Consider the following 23490-nt stretch of genomic DNA (forward strand, 5'->3'; position numbering starts at 1 on the left):
TAGCTTGCCCCCCACCACTTTCCCCTTTCATTGCTGCACCTGTGTTGTAAATTGATGGAGAGGCACTTTTTACATTCAAATGACCACTGAACTGGAAATTAAATTAAGACTGCTATCCTAAGCATAACAGCTTCATTACTCCATGAAAATCAATATGACTACCTTTAGAGGGGCAGAAAAATGTTATTCCTCCTGAGAAAAATTAATATGTAGGACAAAACTTCCTCTCCTGAAATGCACTGTGTCCCTTATGTACCTCTGCTGCCTGCACTACATTTCATCCACAAAGATTTTTCATGAGGCAGTAAGCTTTCGATGAGTGCAAAACATCCCATTTGCCTTCCTCTTGCTGGTCTCTATTTGCATCCATTTTGCTGCATTTTGCTGCTACGTTGGCACCATTTTTTTTTTAAAAAGGGTGTGTTTCTCTTCACTGTGTAATCCCACCCAACTGGGGAATCACATAGTGGATGTAATGGTGCCACACGACCATTTGGCTTCATGGTGACCTCAGTGCAGGCAGACAAAACCGTGCTGCTGTCATTCATCAGAAGGTGCATTTGTGCATTCATCTCCATCAAGTGTAATAAAGCGCAGGTAGGCAATATCATCCTGATGCACATCTAAATGTGCATCCATGCTGCTGTCTCTCTGGTCTGCAGTACTGCAGTGTGGTGGTTTCATTACCAAAATGCAGTGCAGAAAAGAATGACGATATAGCCAAAAAACAGAGGGGTGCTAAAGTGTTACTCAGGTCTAGTTTGAAGGCAAGCTTAAAGTACGGTAGTCACTAAAAGTGTGAGCTATGAGCTGGGAAATCCCTGAGTTCAAATCCTGCTTCTGCAATATGGGGGTAATAATACTGACCAACCTTATAGGGGGCAATGTAAGGAGTACTAAGATTACATATGCAAGGTACTATGAACACTCAGAAGCACAATAATATTAGTTTCTGCTAGGCATTTGGGAATCCGGCTGTGTTATTGGTTCAGGAAACTCTTAAGTGCTTCAGTTGAATGTCTTTTTTTCAGTGGTATAGGTTTATTGCTTCTATTTTTATAGTTGGTTCTATTGAATGTCTTATGATGATTATGTTTGTCTTGTCATTCACTGCTTATAGATTAGTTAGAGGAAGAGTGATGTAAAAGTTTTGAAATAAAGTAATAAAAACAAGAGTTATCGGAATATGTGTGTGTTTCTGTTCCTGCAGCATTTCTTTTAAACAAACCACACAGAGACAATAGTCAATGTTCATGCCCAGTGTCTGGGTCAGGAGTGACTGACCTATTCTGACCTGAGGGCTACACTTGACCTTGATGAAGCCTCTTGGAGCAGCATGGGGGGGGGGTTGCTTGTATTCTCTGATTCACACACCCTGGCCTAGATTTTCACTCCCTGCACTGCTGGTTTCCAACAACAAGATCACGAAGAAGGAATCTGAGAGAAGAAGAAACAGGTTATGTGTGTGTGCTTATAGTCCATGTCGTGGGCCCCATGGTTCTGTCAGAATCTGGCATGCATAGTTTGGCAGCTCCAGAAAGGAAGAAGAGGAAGAAGTAGCAGTGGGGGCCTTGGAGACTAGCAGCTAGAGGTGGAGGTTCCCCCCCTTGTGACTCTAGGTGTTGGCAAGGAGGCAGCAGATCTACTGGCTGTCCCCACTTTCCCTCCTGCAGAGTCAGAGGGACAGGACACAGGGTTGTCCCTGAGAACCAGGCACTGCCCCCATGGGTGTTGATCAGGCACACCAGCCCAGACAGAGCATGTGTTGGCATGCACAGCAGTCTCATAAGATGAGAGAGCCTCATAAGTGAGCTCATACCACCTCATAAGCGAGCTCACAGCACCTCATCTTTAGAAACTTGGTGGGATGGGCTTGACAACTGTTGGGACATCTTTGTTGATTCTCTTCAGTTCGACATCTCTTGCTTTGCTTGTGTGCCTTGAATCATGACTTCTGAACCCTGTGCTTGCTGCTGAGCCTGCTCCATTATTATCCTGAATAAATATCTCTTCATTACTCTCATGTAAGAGTTCCTGAAGATGTATTTTGGAACAGGATTTTGACAATGCAGGCAGTCCTTCACATAGTATGATCCTTCCAATCTTCTGGTCAGCTGTTTCAAAATCTAGAAATGTTCCTAATAGCATAATCACAGGCTATTAAAGGGACAGTCCCTCAACGTTACTAGCACAGAAATACATTTCAGTATTGCTAATGTAAGTACTTAGTAATTTCATTCATTTCAATCATAGCAGATGCAAAAGACTGTCGTGCTCCTAAGTTAGGTACAATGTGATCTTTCAAATCAGTTGCAGTGGTGAATCCACGTAATAATTTAAACCCATCAAAGAGGAATTAATTGCTTCAAGGATACGGTGACCTGAAAACTAGGTAACTTTCTCTGTGTCCTGACTGATCAGATAGATGGCAATCTCAAGAAGACAAGCATTCAAACAAGCCTTGCTATAAGAAATGCTGTGTAGAGTGGCTGTGACAGCAGTGTGGATGTTGTGCAGATTTTTTTTCCCCATCCAGAGAAAGCAATAAGTAGTAAGACAGTAAACTGTGAAGTGATGGAAAACTGTCTGATTTAATGCAGCTGGTGAGTACAGAATTTCCAAATAGGCAAAGTATTCAAAAAGGTAAGAAACCACATTTGGAAGAAACAACAACAACATAGAATCCTATGGCGTATGGGACTGACAAATTCATTGCAGAATAAGCTTTCATTGGCAAAAGCCCACTTCATCAGATATAAGTTTGGGATCAGTTGTATAAATAAAGTCAACAAGCCCATCTATGCTTAGCTGAAATTAATGCTTATTCTTCTCCTGTTTATCTTGTATTTCATTTCCTTCCTACTCCCCGTGTCAAATTCTAGATTGTAAATCCTTGGGAAACTGCCCTCATACTTTGCAACCCACTACACATACTGGCTGTGCTACCCACATGTGTTCTTCAGTGGCCTGTGGGACTAGGTTTCAAATCTCCACTCGGGCTTGAGATAAAGATAACATAATATAATATTGTTGTTGTTACTTAAAATACAGCAGTGATTAAGTGTCACCATACCGATGTTCCTGCATCAAATTATTTCTGAAAGCGCTGGTGTCCACACATGTTCCTCTATCGTTGTGTGTGCAAATGCACTGCATATGTGCGTACACACATAGGTCAGCTAATGGCAGCAGCAAAATGCAAAACATCCCTCTCACCAGTGTGAGGAGTTGAGTGGGGAATGCATAACGTTTGAGAGAGGGTAATGCTTCAGGAAGCAGGTTCATGCCCTGTGGCGCAGCCCTGTGTAGCTGGTGACACAGGACAAGAAAACGAAGGCGGGAGGCCATCCTTAATTATCCACACTGTTGCCACCAAAAGCCTGACAGGGGCTGTTGGTTGCTAGGAACAAGTATACAGAATACATTGTGTAGGTTGGATTTACAGAACTGCTGAGGCAAGCGATCAAGCTAGAATTAATTGTGTAATTATCATGATTGTGAGTACAGTTAGGGTAATGATACATGCAAAAGATTATTTTCATTTGCATTTGTCTATACATGCTCATGGTTTTGCATGCAGTTCCATCCCCAAAGACTCCTTTGCATGGGAAAGTGGGTGGAGCAGACTGTTAATCTGGATTAGAAGAACACGAAGGGCTACAGTTTTATATTCAAACTAAAAACTCCAAAGAGGTAGCTGTGTTGGTCTGTTGTAAACAAATCCACAAAGATCCTTGGGGCACCATGAAAATGAACAGAAATCTTGTGATGTCCACTTTTTTTAACTTAGTGATTTAAGAAGCACATTTCAGGAACTAATATGAGAGAAAAGGGCAAAATAGAATATTGTGGGACATCTGAGATATATAGGTTGTAAGGAAGCAGTATTAATAATTTTTGTAAAAAGTATAATAAGGGTTAGGGGCTCAGGTGGCACTGTGGGTTAAACCACAGAGCCTAGGACTTGCCGATCAGAAGGTTGGCGGTTCAAATCCCCGTGACGGGGTGAGCTCCCGTTACTCGGTCCCTGCTCCTGCCAACCTAGCAGTTCTAAAGTATCCGGCGGGAAGGTAAACGACGTTTCCGTGTGCTGCTCTGGTTTGCCAGAAGCAGCTTAGTCATGTTGGCCACATGACCCAGAAGCTGGACGCTGGCTCCCTTGGCCAGTAAAGCGAGATGAGCGCCGCAACCCCAGAGTCGTCCACGACTGGACCTAATGGTCAGGGGTCCCTTTACCTTTACCTTTATAATAAGGGTTATTCATACTAGTATGAAGATTAGGAATCAAGGGGCAAGATTAATAAGTGCATTTTACATTAATAAGTGTATTTTACAGGACATCTGCTTAATACGTTTTAACATATGTATATGTATATATGAAGAGCCTGGTGCATTAGGCTAGCCCTGCAGCCTGTTCTCACAGTAGCCAACCTGCAGGACTTGAGCACAACACCAGTCTTACCCTCCTGCAGTTTTCAGCAGCTGGTATTCAGAACCTTATTGCCTCCAACAGTGAATGCAAACCATAGACATCAGAGTTCGCCGCCATGGATAGGCTTATTAATTCCTCTGTGAATTTGACTAATCCTCTTTCAAAGCCAATCCCCCCCCCCCCATGTTGGTGGACATCACTGCCTCTTGTGGAAGCATAAGTCCATAGCTTGACTTAGCACTGTGTGAAGAAGTTCTTTCTATTGTATGTCCTGAATATTCTGGCGTTCAGCATCTTAGGATGCCCATGAGTTCTCGTGTTATGATAGATGGAGAAAAGCTTTTTTCTACCCACTTTTTCCCCCATACTGCCACACTAAATGATCCAAGTTCTTACAAATGTGGAATTGGTATTATGTGGCACCTGTAGTTGTGCCAATTCTGCTGATTGAAGGGGTCAAGTGGGCACATGTGGGGTACGGCGATCTTGTAGGTAAACTGGTCCCAAGCTGTTAAGGGCTATAGTAACATCTAGAATTTGGCCTGGAAGCAGATTGGCAACCAGTGCAGATCTCTGAGCACAGGTGTTTATACAGTGGTGCCTCGCAAGACGAAAAGAATCTGTTCCGCGAGTCTCTTCGTCTAGCGTTTTTTTCGTCTTGCGAAGCAAACCCATTAGCGGATTAGCGCTATTAGCGGTTTAGCGGCTATTAGTGGCTATTAAAGGCTTAAGTGATTAGCGGATTAGCTGCTAAAAGGCTATTAGCAGCTTAGTGCCTTAGAAAAAGGGGGTGGGGAGCGAAAAAATTGCAGGAACTCGCAAGACATTTTCGTCTTGCGAAGCAAGCTCATAGGAAATTCGTTCTGCGAAGCACCTCCAAAACGGAAAACCCTTTCGTCTAGCGGGTTTTCCGTCTTGCGAGGCATTCGTCTTGCAGGGCACCACTGTATTCTGACAAGGTCTCACTCCTGTCAGTCATTGTGAAAACAGAAGAGCTGAAATACCTATCTGTTTTTTGTTTTTGTTTTTTGAAGTAATGCGTTGTGCACCATGCTATTCACAAAGCTGAGATTCTTAATTTAGTTTTAGTTTCTAAGGAATACACATGTTTAGGAATATTCAAGGATTCTCTACCAGACTCATGCTAACCTCCACGTTTACCCCACACCTTAGTCCTTAATACAAAATATAGTGTTGTGCCACCAAGTGCCAAAGCAAAGATCTGCACATTTAGTTTGCCGTTGTTTGTTATTTTAAGTTCTTAAACTGACGGCTGCAGCATTCCTCTCCTCACCCCTCATCCCTTTAGCCTCTCTTTGTCCCAGCACATTCCTTTGCTGCAGTTTGCAGTAGCATAGGAACTACTTGTAGGAGCCCCAGACTTTGAAATCAGACAACAAAGTGAGGTTGTTGTTGTTTTTTCCTCATTAGCAGATCTACTGGCCAGGAGGGCTCCAGGCTGCTCCCTGAATCCTTCTTGGCAAACATTTGGCCCAATCAGTTTCACTTCTCTAAGGGGAGGGGGGAGAACTAGAGGAACCAAATATTTTTGCTTATGAGTGAAATTGACAAGAACCTAGTTCCTCACGTAGCTTCTTAAACGGCAAACTGTGGTGCCTAGAATGAGGAGGTTACTCTCAAGAAAGCATGCTAAATATAGTAACTTAATTCACAGAAATGGTAAATGCTTGTTTGCATTACTACGTGTTTAAATTTGATTGATTGGTAACTGAATTCTAGAGAGTTCTCCAGTAGTTCTCATGTGATTGGCTAATGTTGGTCACATGGGAGCTATCTAATGAAGGAGACATTCCGTTTTGTGTGAAGCAAGATGACTGTGTGTTAGAATCCACTGTGAACACTGCTAAGTTGAATAGAGTGTTGGGGTGCTACTTCTCTGCTTGAAAGAAAGAGAGCAAAGCTGCAGGAGAAGATAAAAATGGAAATCTCTCATAGGAGCTGCAAAGCAGGACCTAACTGAGATACAGAAGGCTGAGTGCTGAGCTCTGGAAAGAGAGGAAAATACAGTTGCTTGGAAGTTAGAAGAAGAGACTGTAAGCCCATGCTTGGAGAAGCATGTGACTGTAAATATTTTGTTATAATTCATCTATAAGTTTCTGCAAGTAAAGTCTGGGCATTGGTTTAATTTCCAAAGAAGAGTGCCAGTCATATATATTTGATTTTTTTGCTTCTTAGCTGCGTTTTCACTACCCTTATTTCAACGAAAGCATACTGCCATCTCAAGTGACTAACAGGCAGAGAGCAATGCCCTCACCACAGACTTAAGGCAAACATAACAAGAATATACTGAGGAGGAAGCAAAGACTTCTTTAATGAGTTATGCCTGCTCCCAATGGAAATAAGAGAGGCTACTGAGAGCGGTTGTCAACAGAACAGACAAAAAGACTTGTGCTTTCAACAACAACTTTATCAGCAAAAATCAGCAACAGAAGCTTTTCACAGCATGGAGATAAACATTACCTGCTAACTGGTGTCAATCCAACCATTGTTGAAAGCACAACTACACAAGCTGTAAAAGCTCAAATGATGGCCGCCCTACATTCTATTCAATGGTGCTACTGGTGCAATCTCCAGATGCTGTTCCTGAGCCAAGTCTTTGGAAATACAGACACTGCAAACACGCCTTTAATCTGCTGCTATGGAGCTGTGTCTGTGTGTGTGTGTATTTGAAAGAGGCTGTAACTAAGAGATGCAAGTGATTTCCCCCCACATAGCTTTTTGGTTCATTTTTATTTAATTTGTTTCCTTTTCCTTTTCTTGAAATGGCATTAATTAATTTACTAGATTCCCCCCCCCCCCCAGCAGAGTGCATCAGGAGGCCCAACCATTCATCTGCTGTCTGTAACTTCCAGGTTTTCTATCCAAACGGCATGAAACTTGCAAGGACTGTACTAGCTTCCAAAGACATCAGGCTCCCCAAATTTCAGATAAGGGCCACTGATTTACATTATTTTGAAAGGCGCACCGGCCAAAATAAAAAATAAAATGTTAATTTCACATATGTGCTCATGGGGTCTGAATTGGAGGAACCTTGGGGTCATAGTAGATAGCTCAATGAAGATGTCAATCCAGTGTGTGGCAGCTGTGAATAAGCCACATTTCATGTTAGGGATCATTAGGAATGGAATTGAAAATAAAACTGCCAGTTTCTTATTGCCGTTATACAAATCTATACTGTAAATTTCTCTGTGCCTAATTGTGCGGGGGCTGAGATACCAGGGGAGGGGGTAAGTAGCTGAGAGACCTATGGTATGGAGAAAAAGCAAATATTATCATGTTTTTTCTCTCTGCATCCACTGTGCACACACACTCTCCTTTTGGTAAGCATTGCTCTGCAGCCTTTAAGATCCCAAAGTGGCATTGGCACACACTCTAATAGATGGACAATCTTGTTCTGTTCTCTGTTGAGAAGTTATGACAAGCAAAGAGACACACATACCTTAACCCTTGAAGTGCTTGCTTGAGAAAAGAGCCTGCTCCATCACAAAGGTGACTCTGTGTTAGAAAGAATAGAGACAGAAAGACTATTTACTATTAACTTTGTCCAGAGCAGGGGGTCAGCAAACTTTTTCAGCAGGGGGCCAGTCCACTGTCCCTCAGCCCTTGTGGGGGGCCGGACTATATTTTGAAGGGGGAAAATGAACAAATTCCTATGCCCCACAAATAACCCAGAGATGCATTTCAAACAAAAGGACACATTCTACTCATGTAAAAACACGCTGATTCCTGGACTATCCATGGTCCGGATTTAGAAGGCGATTGGGCCTGATCTGGTCCGCAAACCTTAGTTTGCCTACCCATGCTCCAGAGGGATAGCCGTGCTAGTCGGGTGCAGCAAAAACAACAAGGAGTCTTGTGGCACCTTGAAGACTCTTGAATGGCGCACAGCAAAAGCTTTAATGGTCCCCTTGATCAGATGCACCAAGTAGTATCAAGAGAGAATGAGAGGGGGTAGAAATTAGTTCAAATTACCATATGTTGATACTTACTAAGGGGCAATAAAAAAAACCATCTCATTTGTTCCATTTTCCCACTTCTTTTCAAAATAAATTGCAATCCCCTGACAGAGAAGACTTATTGTGAAACTGTGCATGTAGAGTTAGAAAATAAATGTAGAATGTTGCAGTCCTATGCATATCACTTGGAATTAAATCCCTGAAACTTCTGAATAAACATACAGTGGTACCTCGGGTTAAGTACTTAATTCATTCTGGAGGTCCGTTCTTAACCTGAAACCGTTCTTAACCTGAAGCACCGTTTTAGCTAATGGGGCCTCCTGCTGCCACCGTGCCGCCAGAACACGATATCTGTTCTCATCCTGAAGCAAAGTTCTTAACCTGAAGCACTATTTCTGGGTTAGCAGAGTCTGTAACATGAAGCATATGTAACCTGAAGCATATGTAATCTGAGGTACCACTGTACATAGGAACTGGCTGTAGTCTTTCCTGATCATTCTCAAATCTTTGCAGTTCCTCCTTCTAAACTGCAGGCAGATCTTAAAGAGGCTACTTGCAAAAGACGAATAAAAGAATGTGAGATTGGTACTACCTCAGATATTACTTCTTTGTTGTATACAGTCTCCTTTATTAATTCAAACGGCCATTTAATCTGCATCTTCTGTATGGATTTGCACTTGCTCCTGTCAGCCATATTAATCATTTTAATACCTCAATTATACATTTATTAATCTAGCCTATGTCTTTTCATTTCATTGTAGTAATAAGATCTTGTATGTTAATCATATTGGGGGGGGGGGTTGTGACCGGACACTAGAGAAAGACAGATTACTATTTTGCTAAGCAGCCAGAAGTGTTGTCATATTAATCAATATTATCTCAGTAATTTAATACCACTTTTGCTATGCATCTTCCCAATCTAATTATTACTAGCCAAGAGTGTGCTGCTAAACAATGGAAATGTATCTTTGTGAGTTATCAGCAGCATTTATATTGAGGCATTTTAACTTGCAAAACCAAGCTCCTGTGCAACTATTGAGTTCAGTAGGTTCTATAGCCTATAGCATAGGATTGAAGCCTTGGTATCACTTTTAAATTCCATCATACAACTAATTTGCAATTCGAGAAATATTATACTGTGGTTATTTTGTTCAAAGTGTGAGGCACAAATCCGGAGTGAAGTCCCTAAGGCAGTTGGGTGGTGCCTTGCATGCCTCCTGGCAACTCCTGCAGCCAAGCTGGGGCCAAACATATTACTCTGCTTTCCTTTGGACCACATCAGCAAGGCTGAAAGCGGGGGCTTGTCATCTGGGCAGTCTGGGACCTCCATACACACACCCAGGCTGTGCTCTGGAGAGGTCACTTTGGTTCTGCTAGTGGAGCGGCTTGACTTCACCCCTGGAGATGCACTCCATTGTCTCTTGACACAGACAGATGCCAGCAAGTATGATGTAGAATGGCTAAAGTATTCCTAATTAAGAAGAGATTGTGCGGTGCATTTTCTATAATTCTTAATGGCAAACATAACTACAGTCATACCTTGGGTTACAGACGCTTCAAGTTGCGTTTTTTCGGGTTGCGGACCGCCAAAACCAGGAAGTACAGGAACAGGTTACTTCCAGGTTTCAGCGGTCGGGTATGCACAGAAGCACTAAATCGCGCTAAGTCGCAACCCGCGCATGCGCAGACAAGGGTTGCGAATGCTGCAGGTTGCGAATGTGCATCCCGCATGGATCACGTTTGCAACCCGAGCGTCCACTGTATATTTCTGCAGGCAATTTAACTAGATTCTAAATATTGGGCACTGTAATGCTAACCAATGCTAACCAATGCTAAATAGGTACCGCTCCAGCGGGAAGGTAAACGGCGTTTCCGTGCACTGCTCTGGTTCGCCAGAAGTGGCTTAGTCATGCTGGCCACATGACCCGGAAGCTGTCTGCGGACAAACGCCGGCTCCCTCGGCCAATAAAGCAAGATGAGCGCCACATCCCCAGAGTCGGTCACGACTGGACCTAATGGTCAGGAGACCCTTTACCTTTACCTTTTTAATGCTAACCATGAAATTCAGTTTGATACAATGATCCAACAGTCATCCATCTAAATCACATTGTAAGATCAAGGCACAACAAAACTTGGATGCACCATATCCTATAGTGGTTGTTGTACTACTTGCAGAAGATTCCAGGTTCACTCTCCAGCGTCTCAAACTAAAAGGATGTTCGCATCAGGGTTGGGAAAGATTTCTGCTTGGAATGCCACCATTAGTTACAGTGGCAGAAGCTGTGTAAGGCAGCTTTATAACTTGGATTTCAGCTCATTTCCCCCCTCTTCTCATTTGCCAGACCTTTGATTTATTATACATGTTCACACTTTCAGTTCTCATTTTATTCCACAACTTTATAACTTCCTTTTCTTTCTTTTGCGTTGCGATGCAAAAGCACAAAGGACAAAATTGGCTGGACTTCAAATAATACTTGCGAACATGCAACCAGTTTTGTACGCAGGGAATTCAAAAGTGAAGAAAAGCTCTAATAGTTGGTTCTCTTTCGCAGCTGAAGAAGGCGGTAGTGAAGAAGCAGTAATTAGGAAAAGCAAAATTAGTATTTTTACACTGTGCTATTCCCACTGGTTGCTCTGCCTTTGCTCCTTTGGTACCATGTACCACTACCACATACACTTTAACACACACACCCCAACTCCTAGTTTATTAATCAGACACACAAAACGATAATTACTTAACATATTTGTTTTTCTCCCTGCAAGTGGTGTATGCCTAGAGAGATGTCTAGGAAGATAACCCAAGCTCAAATATCTGAGCTCCATTGCCCATAAATGAGACTTCAATCTGTGCTAGTACCTTACCATCTGCACTGTATATGGGGCATTTAGACACCAGAACAATGTTTGCACTGAATATATAGCAAGCAGGGGTGGACTTTGGTACTGTGGCACTCAGACTAGACCCAAATTAGTCATACACGCCCCCATGTTGTGGGGGGGTGGACTTTGGGGAACGAGACGCGAGGGCTCTGGCAGGGTCCTAGAGTCCTCGCAGCTACTGCCCAAAGCTGAGCAAGTGCTAACTAGGCATGGAAAAGAGAACTTTAGTCCTCATGCCTCCTTCCCATAGCTGGGAAGCTGCCCTAAGTGCCTCTGGAACAAGTATATACAATGTATATACAGTGGTACCTCGGGTTACATACGCTTCAGGTTACATACGCTTCAGGTTACAGACTCCGCTAACCCAGAAATAGTACTTCGGGTTAAGAACTTTGCTTCAGGATGAGAACAGAAATCGTGCTCTGGCAGCACGGCAGCAGCAGGAGGCCCCATTAGCTAAAGTGGTGCTTTAGGTTAAGAACAGTTTCAAGTTAAGAACGGACCTCCGGAACGAATTAAGTACTTAACCCGAGGTACCACTGTATACAGGGACGCGGGTGGCGCTGTGGGTAAAACCTCAGTGCCTAGGACTTGCTGATCGTATGGTCGGCGGTTCGAATCCCCGCGGCGGGGTGAGCTCCCATCATTCGGTCCCAGCTCCTGCCCACCTAGCAGTTCGAAAGCACTCTTAAGTGCAAGTAGATAAATAGGTACCGTTTTATAGCGGGAAGGTAAACGGCGTTTCCGTGTGCTGCGCTGGTGCTGGCTCGCCAGCTGCAGCTTCGTCACGCTGGCCACGTGACCTGGAAGTGTCTTCGGACGGCGCCGGCTCACGGCCTCTAGAGTGAGATGAGCACGCAACCCTATAGTCGGACACGACTGGCCCATATGGGCAGGGGTACCTTTACCTTTACCACTGTATACAGTGTTTGTGAGAAGATGGCATGGTAGGAAAAAATATTCTGCTTTTTCTCAGGGCTGCTTCACAAAGTTTATTGTTTACTAGGATAGAGGCTGACCTTAGAACACTGGGATTTGGCAAGTTGACACACCAGTGTGTCATTTGCTTTACAGTTCAGGCTGTATACACATTACCTCTGGCTCCAGTATGCTCCCCCTGCTGATGCTTGAAGCTGAATACACACGACAAGAGCCACAATCCACAGGTACCCTGCAGCTTCTTGAGAAGTACTCCTGTTTTGATGCTGTTTCCCTAAAAACTGATTTGAAAAGAGAAGCAGAGGTTAAGCTGGGGTGTGTACATTGCAGGGAAACAAATAAGGTAATAGGCGTTGGGTGGAGACATCCCTGCCCCCTCTCTGGTCTGTACAGCAATGTAAGAATGTGGCTTGAAACAGAGCCGGTGGAAGGCGGGGAGAAACAACCTTGGTGGGTTTCAAGCCGCTAATTTGTGCACAACCTCAGTCTGCCTATATGAACATGGTAGTGAAGCATTGTACTACTTCACTGTAAACAAAACTCATCCAAATCTGGTCAACTTGCATGTCCATTATACCAATCTGGTTTAATTGTTTTCCTTCTATTTTCCTCTCAGCTGAATATTTATGGCGTTTATACTTTGTTCTTTACCCAAAAAGTGGCTTCCATACTAAAAAATCCACACTAAGACTCAGGTTCGCGATCGAAAAAGACACAGTGGGTGAGGGAAAGGGACTAAGAGGGAGGAGAGAGAAGCGAGCTCAAACACAAGTTTTTCAAGTTACAGTTCTTAGTATAACACAGTTACTGGTATGTGCAGATTTTGGCTGTCTAGGAAAGCAGTAACTCCCCATTGATGTCAGAAGTATTACAGATCTATTTACATTATTAAAATGGAATTGTGGGTATCTCTCCCCCCACCCTCTGGTTTTACAGTTTGGGAGCAAAAGTTGTTAGATAATAGCTTATTCTATCCTATCATTAAAATTTGAATTTGGAATACCAGTTGTCTTGCACTGGAATGAAATGAGGGGTGTGCTGTCAGAATTGGAGGTGGGGAAAGGTAACAGGTCAGGTCCAGTTTAGCAAGCAATATACAAAGCAAGTTGAGAGAAATTGTCAGGTGCAATCTGAAAACATAATCACACTAACTAGTAGGTTTAAAGAAGCTATTTCACTTACCAAGTATATATCCTTTTCGAGTGCATAGAAAGGAAAGCAGCTGCCATCGCTTATGTTTTACAGTTAGGGAATGGAAAAGGCAAGGAAAGAGAGATGGAACGCAACTTTCCTAAAGTCTGTTGGTTATTCTACAGGGTGTTAGCATGTTTCCAAAGTCACTGGAGGTACACATTTTGCATATGAATTAGTATGTGTTCGGCATAAACTTGCATATATAGAGTGATTGTGTCTGCCTGTAAATTTCATAGAACTTTATTTTCTCAAAGTTTGTTTCCGATGCAGTTTAGATCCCCAAGGCTGCAGTCCTTTTCAGACTTACCTGGGAGTAAATCTCAATGAACTCAATGGTGCTGACTTCTAAGTATTTATTTAAGAGTGTGTGGAGAGAGAGAGAGAGAGAGAGAGAGAGATGTATAAACTGCTGAAGCAGCCTGACAAAATACTGCCCGAGTGAAGTAATTCTGAAAACCTGCCAAATGCACAACTTTCCATGGCTTTTTGTTTTCTTGCCAGCAAGCCAGCTCCTTTTGACATATGAATTAGAAGATCCTTTCCCTTCAATGGGAAGCCCTATTTATTTTGCAAGCTTGTTACCAACCAGGGGGTACATTATTCTTTAATGCATCTGTGTAACTTCCATTAACATTGATTGGAATTACATGTACTTGCTGAGAAAATCTGTACCTTTTGTTAAAATGGAAGCTCTGTTGTGACTGATTTTTCTGATGGCATTGGTGATTATGCCATTGCTTTATTAGATTTTAGACTGTTTTGTTTACTGTTTGATGCTTATTTATGTATTTATTTTAATTAAGCAGAAATCCAGCATTTAAATACACCTTCCCTTTCTTCCGATAAGAAGCACACTTTTCATAGTATGATTGGGAGAGAGAAAGAAATAGTTTAGCTGAGCCCCTCTGTCCAAAGGCAGGACCATTTTGCCATCCATCTCAACTATCCTTTATCCATCTCACAATTCAGTCATTTGGTTTTGAGGAAAGTACACACAGTGGTTAAGACCGAGTTAGGCAGACACATTAATTCTGTTTCCTTTGGGGAAGATTTTCCTGCGGTTTTAGTCGAGTTTTGGGGTGACATGGTGCTTGGCTCTAAAAATGGAAAAATAATATTTCACTAGCCCCTTGTGGGCTATTTTCACATGACACTGACTCCATTTTTGCATTTCCTGTGCCTGTAATTGGATTGTAAAACCCCATATTGGCTAGAATGTAGATCCGATTTTCAAATGGCTCACTTCCATTTTGCCCTACTTCAGGAGCATCCTTATTGTACAAGCACACCCATTCCTCTGCATTTCCACTACTTCAGCCACTCATAAGTGAAAAATGCCCTTTGTGTTGTTTATGAGCTTGATCTTTGAATTACCCAGTTTATCCACAAACTATTCTGCATGAACTGGGAGATGGGGGAAGCAAAGTGCCATGCACTATATTAAAACGGAAGCAGCTTATTTTGGGGAGGAGAAACCACGAAGCTTTCTTTACTCCAAAAAGTTTGCCAGGTAGGAGTTCAGCAGTAGTAGTCAAAACTGGATCCGAGAAACAATGCCATGAACCATTTTGGATCTTCCAGTGCCATGTCCCATTATCATTTTTTATCTTCAGGACCAAACCTGCTCTACTGTTTTATGTTTATTCCTGTTGCCAGAGCCCAGAGGCTTTAGTCAGGATCAGGCCCAGTCTTGTATTATTGCATCTCTCTACCTAGAGGAGCCTTATGCTCATGCGGTATAATTAGGTACCACATCTGGCAACACCGTAAAGAGAGCCTAATTTTTCCAATCCATCCCTTTCTTGGAGAAAGTTCAGATTCCCTTCTTTAACAACCTGCTGCCACCACCCTGGCCCTTTAACAAGAGAGGAGCCAGCTTGCTGTCAATTAAACAATTTGCAGCTTGCCTCCTTGAGCTTCGCCTTCATTTGCTACTTCGGGTGCAGTTCCAAAACGAATCCGCGGAAACTGGCAAGAAGCAAGCCGCACTAGTGCTTTGCATTTCTTAATAGCTATTTTCGTCCAACAACAGGAGGGAAACTCCCTCCCTTCCTGTCGTCAAGGTAAGATTATGGGCTGCCGACAGCCAAGCTCTGTTCAGGGCGCTTTCTCTCCTCCAGCTATCTTCCCCACCCTTAAAGTGAGAGAGTTAGGTAGGTGCGTAGGTGTATAGCGGGTTGCCTAGTTAGCCAGAAAGACCCAACTTCGCTTCCGGTGGCAGAAAGAAGCTTCTTTTGTTGAATCTCTGTGTCTCTGACATCGTTCTTTGGTGTGTGTGCGCGCGCGTGTGTGTATGCGCGCGCGCTCACAAACACACACACAGCTTTGCAAAGCAGTCTGCGGGTCAGTGTGTCAATGTGCATATGAATGGGTTGCGATGGGATGTATATACCCAAGCATTTATTTGGGGTATGGTGAAGCGCTGCGTGGCGAAGACTTGCCGCCGCCGCGGCTTTACTTGGACTTTGAACAAATGGTGGGGGCCGGTGGAACAGGTTTCCAAACCGCCCCCCCCCTCTCCAAACCGCTCGGGGATTGCGTCAAGGCTGGGGAGGAGGATCCTCCAGGAAAGAAATTAACTTACAAAAAACACACACATCCAAAACCATAAAGGCCGCCCCACACGTCTCTCCCTTCCCTCCCCGCTCGCCCCTCCCTCCGCGCTCTGATTTGAAATGGGATCCAGCCGCAGCCTTTCACCGGGGCTTAGTCGCCTCCTGCCCGGCTCGGATTCGCACCGGCGGCAGGAGAGAGAGAAGCAAGAAGGGAGAAGAGCGCCCAGCTTTTGCGCGCGCCAGGGACTTGGCCCCGCGTTGCACAGCTAAGCCCAGCTGCTGCTGCTGCTGCCTCTGCTGCTGCCGCCTGGCGCAGCCGGCGCAATAGTCGAGGGCAGCCAGAGAGCTCCTCTGCTCCGGCAAAGCAGAGCGAGCCTGCGAGCTGCCGCTGCCGCTTCGTTCTCCGCCTCCCGGCGAGGGCAGGAGAACCGAGCGACCCCAGAAGGGCCACGGGAGGCGCCCACTCCATCTCCGGCAGGGACGCGGCGCGCGGGGAGCCTCCGCCTGGGCGGGAGACGAGGCGATGCCGGGGCGTCCGGCCGGGCTCCGCGGCGCCTGCAGCCGCACTTGCTGCTGCTTCTGGAAAGGCGAGCTGCTCCTGACGCGGGGAGAACCAGGGACATGCTGCCGATGCACCTCCGGCCCCGGCCAGGTGAGCTGGCGGGCAGGCTGGGCGGCCAAGCGGGGTTGGTTGGGGGAGCAGGCGGGCGCGCAGCGCGGGGCCACGGAGCCACCCAACGGGAGAGCCGAGCGCAGCCGCTGCAGGAGGACAGCCGGACGCCGCCCATGGAGAGCCCCGCCGCGCCGGAGGACGCACTCCCCGGCTGCCCACCCCCCCCCCCTCGGGGCTGCCTGGCGTTGTGCGTCCGGCTGCCCCTCTTTTCTTGGAGGCGGTGCAGGCTGCGAAGGAAGGGGGGGTTCCCCGATCTCTGCCCGGTATAGCGGGCCTGAGTCCCAGACGCAGCTGAGCTGGGTGGGCGGCGGGAGGCGCCGGGGAGGGAAGTCGGAGAGCTTCGGGAGGGATCTCCCAACTTATTTTCGGAGCGCTGCGGAGGGAGGGGGACTTGCGCGCTCAAGGCGGCAGAGAGCCGCTTGCAAAACAACCGCTGATGTTTCGGCGCTTCGCGTTAGCAGAGGGGGTGGCGAGGGGAAGCATCTGCCCAAGGAGCGGCGGGAGCGGAGGCATTGCTTGTTCTTGTTTCGTTAGCCTTCCGGATCTGCCTGCTTGTGGCGGCGCTTTGGGGCTGCTCGCCGCGCGCCTGCTTATCACTTGTGGACTTGTCGCTTGGAGACGCCTGGCTCCGGCTGTGCTAACTTTCTCCGCTGAAGTGCAGTGCGCCTGAGTCGGCTTCGGAGCAGACGAAGAGTTCTGCTTGCCGCCGGTGACTCGCCCGGATGGCTCATTCAGACATGCGCGGCGTTCCTCGGAAGCCACGGGCAAGTCACTGCGAAAAAACGGGGATATGCCTTCTTAGCCCCGCCGGAGTACTTTTTAAAAGGCATTGAGCCTCAAGGCTAGAGAGGTAAAGGAAGCAGCACTCCAAGTGAACGACTGCAGACTTCTTTGCCCTTTGCAAATGCATCATTTGTAAGACTTCTGAAATGTCAGTTTGTGCATCGCTTTGGCTATGGTGCAGACCCCTCCCCAAGTTTTTATAAATAACACGAAACAATTTAAAGTGCTTGGTTGTCAGGGTGCCGCCTCATTTTCAGGGACTCTCTTAATTTTGGACATCACTGCCCCATAAGGAGCATGATCCCATATTCACAACTGCTAGGCACTGTAGAGACTTCTTATCAGTGCTGGTTGTGTATAAACTTTCTGAGCAGTCAGTTATTTGTAGCGAAGCTGTGCTTTTTTTAAAAAGGGGTTAAACTTAAGACTCTGTAAAAGGAAGGTTTTACCTGTGGGTTCTGAGATCTTTGGAACACATACTGGAAAAATGACGAAGTGTTAATATGAGAATGGCTAGCTTTTCCTGCTCTGCTGAAATGCCAGCTATGGGTTGATGCATTTGGTGTGTAACAGCCAAAGTCATGCAACTTGGGTCTAAGAAACAGTTATGATCGTTTATTTCTGTGAAGGTGCTTCCAGGTAACACTTAAGATTTCTGTCAGCATTATTAACAAAAAAACAAAGGGGTATATAGAGAGTCTATTCGGAAAGAATGTGTTTCTTTACAAGGTTGGATAGTATAGATTCTGATTGCAGTCATTTCTGGTTGCAATGTTCACTGCTTGGAGTATTCAGTGGGGAAGGTATTTCTGATGAAAAGTTAGACATTTGCACAAAAGGTATACTCACCCCCCAATAGCTCAGCTACGTAAAATTGGACTGCTTGAAAGAACTTCAGCTGTCATCATTAGCAGTGACTTGAGATTTCGGTCTGTTGTCATACTTTAGAATTAGACTCACCAAATGGGAGGTGGGGGGGGGGAATCCACTATAGTAGGGTTACAGTGTAAATAAGAAGTTTAGAAATACTAATCTTAACATCTGTTTGTATGCACACAATGAACTGTTAAATGAAATGGTGAAGTGAACTTTCAGTTGATGTAATATGTAGTGTAATATTGGGGGGAAATGTTGGCCAACCCAGCTTCCATTGAGATTCGCAAAGCTACCTTTTGTTTTTCTGGGGCCATGTGCGAAACCAAAGAGCCTCACTTTGAAAACATCTATATTAGAGTAGAGGTTACTGAGGGGCTGGGGAGGGAGGCAAATGCACAAGCTCCAGCAGAAATTGTAGAACTGGCAATGCAATGGGTTTCATTGGGATGGTTGCTAAGGAATGAATTTGGTGTACGGATTTATTTTCATGATTTCTAAAACCTGACAAATTCTGCATTTTTCGATCAGTTAACGCATCTGGCATAATCAACAGCTGTGCCAAACCCAGCGGGGGCAAGCTGTTGCCTATTGGCCTATATTTGGAGATGTCCTGCTGCCTTGTATTCTGCTTATATTTAGGCTATAGTTTGAGGAGATGTTTCCATACACCCCAATCCTAATTTTTTTTAACCAAAGAGTTAAATGAGACTTGCCTCCCAGTAAAGATGCTTAGTATTTAAAAACAGGGAAATTCTTTGTTTTTATGCAGTATGTGTGTGAAATGGGTCTTAAAGGGGAATTCAAGATTCATCTTTGCTTTTAGACTTTTTTATTACCGAGTCAAAACAATCTCAATATTTGTTTCACGTGGTACTTTGTGCGTATGATGCTATAAAGCATCACAAAATTCACCTTGAGTGCTAACAGTGAAGAAGAAGTGTGAGAGTGAGAAAGAACGTGCTTTCCAAAACTTGAATTTGGGGAGGATCAATAGTAACTCAGATTCAGTTGGATATGTGATTATTTTCTGCTAACATGCTGCTGCTTTTATGCAGTTCTGATCCACCTAACCAATATATTTGACCTGGTCCTCCCAGCTTGATCTTCTATCACATTATTTGTCATGCCTTATTCCTCATCATCTACCTGCCCAGGTATTTTTCCTCCCATTAATGTAAGAGTGCTTCTGGATCAGACCAAAAGTCTTCTAGTTCAGCATCATTTTCCCCCCATAGGGGCAACCCAGATGCCTATGGGAAGCCCATAAGAAGGGAATGGTGGCATTAGCCCCTGCCTTATCATGGAGGTACTACTTAACCACCGTAGCTTGTGGCCATTGATACGTAGATTTATCCTGCATTAATTTGCCAGCTTCCCTTGATGACCCTGGGTTCTAGTTTCATGTTCTTCATAATTTTATACACCTCTGTTACATTGCCCCATATCTTATTTTTATTTGGAACTAAATAGCCCCAGATGTTGTAACCTTTCCTCACTGAGTTCTTTCAGTTCCTGCTAACTTTGATTGCCCTTTTCTTAGAATCACAGAATTGTAGACCTGAAAGGGACCATGAGGGTCATCTAGTCCAACCCCCTGCGATGCAGGAATCTTTCACCTAATGTGGGGATCAAATCCACCACCCCTGAGATTAAGAGTCTCATGCACTACCAACTGAGCTATCCCAGCACTTGCATGTTCACATACAGTATTTAACTCTTCATCCTTCTGCCTAGGCTTTATTTCTGCTACTAACCCTCCATTAGGCAATCTGAAACATCTCATAACAGATTGCTCATATTCCAGTAACTGCAGTTGTTTTGTCTCTTGGGCAACATGGAAACAGGGCCAGACTACTTCCAGCAAAGTTGCTAGTACATAGTTGAGAAGCTAAAATGATGGAAGAGGCTGCAACAGCTGTTTGGGGCACTGGGGGTGGAGACATTCTGAAAACAGTTTGGTTTTGTGGAACAAACACTTGCATTATAAATAAGATTGCATGATACATAATTATAGCAGTGCCAGATATACCCAATCTTGATATTTGGCTATAAACTGAAGGTCGGGGTAGAAGGTATTTCAAATATTGCTTTCATTGTGCGTCTATTTGCATTTTCTTCAATCCTTTGGTGGTATTCTTTCCAATATGTATTACTGCCATTCCCCTCCCTCCTCCTTGCTGCTGTTTCCTGCTTACATAGGTGGCTCAGGCAAGTCTGACTGGCTATGTCATGTTGTGATGTCATCCCTTTTACTACATGATCCCTGATTGGGGATGTGATGGTTTCACTGCAGGCAACTGAAGCGGAGTGTGAGAAACAGGAGTGTGTAAGAAAATAGCAATCTAAATGAAAAAGCAAGTGTTTTTTGCAGGCACGTGTTTTTATTTTATTCCCTAAGTAGGGAGCACTTTGACACTCAAATGGCATCAGTCACCCCCACACCCCAAAAGAGAGTACAATAAGCTTACAACTTATACACATTTAACTTGTGCACATTCAGTTTTACATGCTTGACAAAATAATAATAATAAATAATAATAAATAATAATTAAAAGGGGGGCAGGTGTCTGGGGGGAGGGGTTTTGGCACCCAATGTGTTTTGACTATACATGTTTTTGGCTTTAGGCGTTGTCCCCGGAAGGTAACTCCCACATAAATTGCAAGCTTACTATAGTTTCAGGGCGACCTTTAGAAATGAAGGTTCTTTGCTATGCATAATACAGAATAATATAATTGACAGGGACTCAGTAAAACCCTAGTCCAGTGTTCTTTGGACTGTTCCTAAAAACACTTGTGTTCCTTGGAAGCTTATTGGGCTTTTTGATGAGAAGATCCACTGTGGATAGCAAAGTTCATGGAAGACAAAAGCTTTCCGCAATTACTGGCCTCTCGTTGCAATGCAGTGGTGATAGTGGGGTATTGGAGATGTTCTAGGTCCATTCTCTGTATTAGCACAGGGCAACGGGGATAGTGGACGCCCCACACTCAGTATCACTCAGATTCCTCAGCAAGAAGAAAGGATTCTGTAAAAGTAGGGAATTTAAATGGATCCAGTCCAGTTGTCTGTTCCTAAAGAGTCATTGACATACCAAACTCCTCCTAAAAACATATAAATGCTGTTTCTACATTGGTTGATTTGTTTGTTGATCTTCTATCCTGTCCTTCTGCTGCAAAGTGAGCATGTAATGGCCAGCAACATATAATAATACAACAATCTAAAACAATGATTTCTTGTGTTCAGTTTGGGTCTACCTCCCTTCAGTTTAAATAATAATAATAATAACAATAACAATTATTATTATTATTATTATTATTATTATTATTATTATTATTTATACCCTGCCCATCTGGCTGGGTTTCCCCAGCCACTCTGGGCGGCTTCCAACAAAACACTAAAATACAATAACCCATTAAACATTAAAAGCTTCCCTAAACAGGGCTGCCTTTAGATGTCTTCTAAAAGTTTGGTTGTTATTTTTCTCTTTGACATCTGGTGGGAGGGCGTTCCACAGGGCGGGTGCCACTACCGAGAAGGCCCTCTGCCTGGTTCCCTGTAACTTGGCTTCTCGCAGCGAGGGAACCGCCAGAAGGCCCTCAGCCTTCAATTGTTCTCCTTATCTTACCCCACCCTACACACACACTCTTCATGTATCCAATTTCTTGAGCCTTTTGGCCTAGGATTTGTCATCTGAACACAGATGTGTTCTAGCTGTTTTCTGTTTTCCTTTTCTTCTGTGAGCTGGACAAACAATTGCATCTAGTTCAAGCCTATGGTGCTGTTTCACTCTGCATAAAACTCTTTCCAGAAAGAGGCCATAGGTTCCCAAACCACCCATCTTTACTACATTACAGCAACTTTCAGACTGGGCTCAGTCCATTCTGTCTCCCAATGGGACTTGTATATTAAGTGGGGATAATCAAGCTAGTATCCTTAATTTGCAAGAGGCTGTGGGTCTTGCTTTATTCTCATAAAATGGAGCAGATTATTGTTTTCCCTTGGACAATATAAGCCTGGTCTGTGGAAACCTTAAGGCCACAGGATGCTGAGCATCCTGTTCACTTATTGCACTATATTAAATGTGAAGAGAAGTTGCTATTCATTCTGTTTGGGTATTTCCTTGCCTTCTTTCTATATAATGGCCAATAGAGAAATACAATGAAAATTCAGAGAAGCAACCAGCGTTCACAGCAGATATGGGGAGCCTGTGACACACACACACAATGTTGTGGGACTCCAACTCCCACCAGCTTTCACCAGCATGGCTAATGATGAGGGATAACGGGAGTTGGAGTCCAGCAACTCTTGGAGGTTCACAAGTTCCCCTTCCCTGGTTTATGGAATCAAATTGAGAATGTGGTTCAAGTGGGTAAATGCTGAACTTGGCATTGTCACACAGTTCCTGCATAATGATGTCCAGCTTGCGGCATAAACCACAATTAACCATGCCATACAAGTGCACTGATGCTGCTGTTTTTGCTGACTTTAGACTACATGGCATGCATAAGAACTAGTCATAGTCTATTATGAATTGGGCTTTTCAACTGTCTTGCCAAAGTTTCATTGTCTGTAGTTGATTTTTGTGCATTTCCACCTCTGCACACATCACAGGGCAACTCCTACGAGGCTGGTGATGGCCATTGTCAATTGGTGTACCAGAAACAGGTCAGACTTTGACGCAATAAATGTGAATTGAGTAGGCAAGTTGAACATATAATGGAGCAATTATGGAACCATGTTGCCACTTGCCAAGGGCTGTATAGATCTGATCAGCTCACGTTATATTATTATTATTACTACTACTACTACTACTATTAAAAATTGTATACCACCATTCATCTGTAGATCTTAGGACAGCTCACATTCTCAACATGCCCGTTTAGTAGTGTGAATTAGCCCATGGTCTTCTGACTTGACATGCCGCTGTTTTTGTCAATTCAATAATATATGGGGGGGGGGGAATCTGTACTATATAATTCTGTGCTGAATAGTACTTCAGCTCTAGAATGACATCTTGACCACTCTGAATGTGGAAACATCTTCCAGTGTCATGTTTATGAGAGGTTTGAAGCTGTTAATTAGATTTTACAACCAACATGGAGTTGACAGTTGCCTGCCTCTGTCAAATTCAAACAAATATTTCAGGAGCAAACAGGTTATTTCATAAAAAAAACCACCCTAAG

The 23490-nt window shown here is 44.2% G+C and overlaps 1 protein-coding gene and 1 long non-coding RNA gene across 8 annotated transcripts in view; one reads left to right on the plus strand and one right to left on the minus strand.

Annotated features, from left to right (window-relative positions):
* Nucleotides 1-23490, plus strand: part of SULF2 (sulfatase 2) — a 265789-nt gene that overhangs the window by 151517 nt on the left and 90782 nt on the right. Inside the window, exon 1 of one of the 7 annotated variants that reach the window (XM_083446842.1) lies at nucleotides 15362-15485. The exons of 4 other annotated variants lie outside the window; for them this stretch is intronic. The gene's annotated coding sequence lies outside the window, so the exon portion shown is untranslated. Of the gene's footprint in view, nucleotides 1-15361; nucleotides 15486-16488; nucleotides 16630-17065; nucleotides 17501-23490 lie in introns of those variants that run through there. 2 more of the 7 variants (XM_083446837.1, XM_083446843.1) reach the window with 2 other exon arrangements.
* Nucleotides 793-15251, minus strand: LOC310680457. The gene is made up of 3 exons (XR_014512783.1): nucleotides 12385-15251; nucleotides 7893-7948; nucleotides 793-1437 (listed from the first exon to the last, which is right to left on the minus strand). It is a non-coding gene; the product is annotated as an uncharacterized lncRNA (long non-coding RNA).

The sequence above is a fragment of the Podarcis tiliguerta genome (assembly GCF_965153285.1).
Source record: "Podarcis tiliguerta genome assembly, chromosome: 6".
Taxonomy (NCBI): domain Eukaryota; kingdom Metazoa; phylum Chordata; class Lepidosauria; order Squamata; family Lacertidae; genus Podarcis; species Podarcis tiliguerta.